The following is a 3,262-nucleotide window of genomic DNA, read 5'->3' as shown; positions in this document are numbered from 1 at the left end:
CTCTCTTTGGCATCATGTTGTAGGGATCATAGACACATCAAACGAGATATGACTCAAGCATGATGATAACGAGAAAAGAAGTGCATGTTTTTTTATTTCATCTTGAGTTATTGGGATCCCGCACTATTAAGAGGGGATCAAAGGGGTTCGTTCAAGATTTGCTCAAGTTATCTTCATGTCACCTTCTCCCTACACATACACATCTCCATATATTTCCTCACGAGTACCCTGCCTCGTTACGCTCACAAAATCCACTTTGCCAAAACCCTTGGTTAAATTCTCTTGCCCATGGTCTCTCTGTCAGATCGTCCAGACGCCGTCTTAGATCATCCGGACTCCATCCCAAATCGTCCGATTAGAGGACTAGAAACCACCAGCGGGTTTGTCGTGAAGTCAGATCGCCCGGGCATTACCCGGATCATCTGTGTACCCATCTGGATCATACGGACATCGCCTGGATACTCTGCCTGGATTGCTCAATAGAGAGCATGTTCATCCGGCTTATTGTCTGGATCCCTTCGCGAACGTCTAGGCACCCATGTGCCTGTCGCCCGTGTTAAACTCATCTGGAGTCCCTCCTAGATGTTTGGTCGCCTCTACGTGGCTATGCTGGTTTGACCCAAACGGATCATTTGGATCCCTAGATGGATCATCCGGGCTTTGCCTGTATCGTCCGGGTAGGCATACGGATCATCCGGACAGGTAACCTTGTGCATTGAACGACCACATTTATTAGGAGGTATAAATACCCCTCTCCCACTCCATGAGAAGGTTGACCTCTACATTCATATCTTCCCCAGGAACACAAGTGCTCCCTTTTACACTCTCCCACACTAAATCTTTGATCCCGAGAATATTTGTGAGTGTTCTTGAGAGTTGTTCTAATAAAGAGGAAGATCTACTCCCTCTCCTTCTTGTGAATGAAGCAAATCATGATTTGCGCAAGTCTTGAGCTCTCCCCCCATATCTTGTTACCCTTGGAGGTTGGAGACATCTAGGCGGTAGGAGTTCTTTAGAGAGGAATCGTTCATTGTGATTACCCCCTCAGAAAGTTTGTCAAGGTTTGGAGACCACCTCAAGGTCTACCACTAGTAGTTGAGAAACGCCTTTGTGGTGTTTACATAGGGGGGACATAGGGTGAGCCTTCGTGGTGGTTGTGTGCCTTCGTGGTAGCATCCACCTCTCTAACTGTGACTAGCTTCCCTGCAAGGAAGTGAACATCGACATACACCCTCGTCTCTCGGAGTTGCGGTTATTGCCGGTGTCAAAACCGGCCGATCTGAGGTTGGGGTACCGAACTGTGCGTCTGAGGATCGAAGGTAACAAGGGACAGGGGGAACACGATGTTTACCCAGGTTCGGGCCCTCTTAATGGAGGTAAAATCCTACGTCCTGCTTGATTGTATTTGATAAGAATAGGGGTTACAAGAGTTGATCTACCTCGAGATCGTAATGGCTAAACCCTAGTTGTCTAGCCTCTATAAATTCTGATAGCCTCTACAGACTAAATCGTCCGATTTATATACACACCGGAGGGGCCTAGGGTTGTACAGAGTTGGTTTATAGAGGAAGGAAATTACATATCCGAACACCGATTTGCCATCCACGCATAGGAGAGTCCTACCCGGACACGGGGGAAGGCCTTCTGCCTTGTATCTTCATGGCCCATCAGTCCGTCCCATATCCAGTAGCCCGGACACCCGAGGACCCCCTAATCTAGGCTTTATGTCCATCCGATACCCCTACAGAAAGTATGGAGGGTTCGGCAAGCCTGTTCAAAGGTGCCCGGCACCGCTTTGAGCTATGGAAGACGTTCGCCTGCCGTGAAGGCGCGCGAGAAGCCTGGGCAATGGTGAAAACACACTTCACCAAGCTAGATCTGAATCATATGGCCCGAGTGGGACCACAGGGACCAAACAGGAAAGAAATTCCATTGAACTTGGTGTATGACCAAGTAATGATAGATGTGAAATATTCACAAGAAGACTGTAGGTTAGACAGTCTAATAGATGGAATAGATGAGGGGTAGGTATTTGATTCAATGTATTAATGTACTTTATGATCAACCTGTATCTTCAGCCGAACATGTGGAAAATTTGTCATCGCAGGCTTTTGGCTTTAACCTCCAAACCAAAATGGTGGAGTGTTTCCGGATACTATTGTGGAATTAAAGATGCATTCATTATGTTCGGAAACCAGGCAACCCAGTCATTGTGCTCGAACAGAAAAAAAATAGTTTGGGAGGTATATTATATTACATATGTAAGAAACATCTTCCAAGGAGAATAGTTATGTTAAGGGTTCCTTTCCTTAAGTTGGCATGCTATAATTGTGCGTGCCTGGGCTTTGGTCCGTATTACGGAAAAACTATCCCACATTGTTTTAAGAGTTACAAGAATGTAAATATCTGTCGTTTGATTGCCGACCAATTATTCTCTTAAGAATGCTAGCTTTCAGCTTCACCCGTCTGAGGTACATGTACGGATTACCCAGTTGTAACAATCGCAGAGGTGCTCCCTTTATGCCCTAGTCGAACAATCGGGAACGTAGGGCATAAACACAGGAGCAAGGCAACCTAGCTTGGCAAAAACTTAAGTCATAGAGGTGCATATAATGTCAAAAAAGAGTGTATATAAACAAACAACGTATAAACTGTGAGCTCTAGGCTCTGAATAATAATAAGCTTCGGTTAAAGAAGCCCCCAGACATGGTGGGGTGTATACATTTTAAGATGTGTACCCCTTAAGAGTTAGTCCTATCCGAACATATCCTGGGAAACGTATAAAAACGGGAAAACAGTAAATGAAGAGGAAAAAGAAAAAAAAAAGGGCGAAAAGAAGCATGGCCGAACTTATGCGTAGAATCTTTGGAGCCGAGCAGCGTTCCCTGGATTCGGCTCTAGGCGATTATCCGATGCATTACGAAGGCGATAGGCTCCTCCTATGACAACTTCATCTATAATGAAGGGCCCCTCCCATTTTGGTTTGAGCTTGTCCTTTTTCTTCTCTGGGAGTCGTAAAACGAGTTCGCCGACATTATATGTCTTGGCCCGCACTTCTCTGCTTTGGTATCTCTGAGCCTGTTATTGATAAAATGCGGAACAGGCTCTTGCAATTTCGTGCTCCTCCTCCAAGCCGTCTAGGTCGTCCCGCCGATCGAGCTCGACTTCTCTCTCTTCATACATGCGCACTCGAGGTCAGTCATGAATAATGTCGTAGGGCAAGACAGCCTCTGCGTCGTACACCATAAAAAAGGGTGTGTAT

Source organism: Triticum urartu, chromosome 7 (genome assembly GCF_003073215.2).
Source record: "Triticum urartu cultivar G1812 chromosome 7, Tu2.1, whole genome shotgun sequence".
In the NCBI taxonomy this organism is placed as follows: domain Eukaryota; kingdom Viridiplantae; phylum Streptophyta; class Magnoliopsida; order Poales; family Poaceae; genus Triticum; species Triticum urartu.
Note: the sequence above shows the minus strand (reverse complement) of the source record.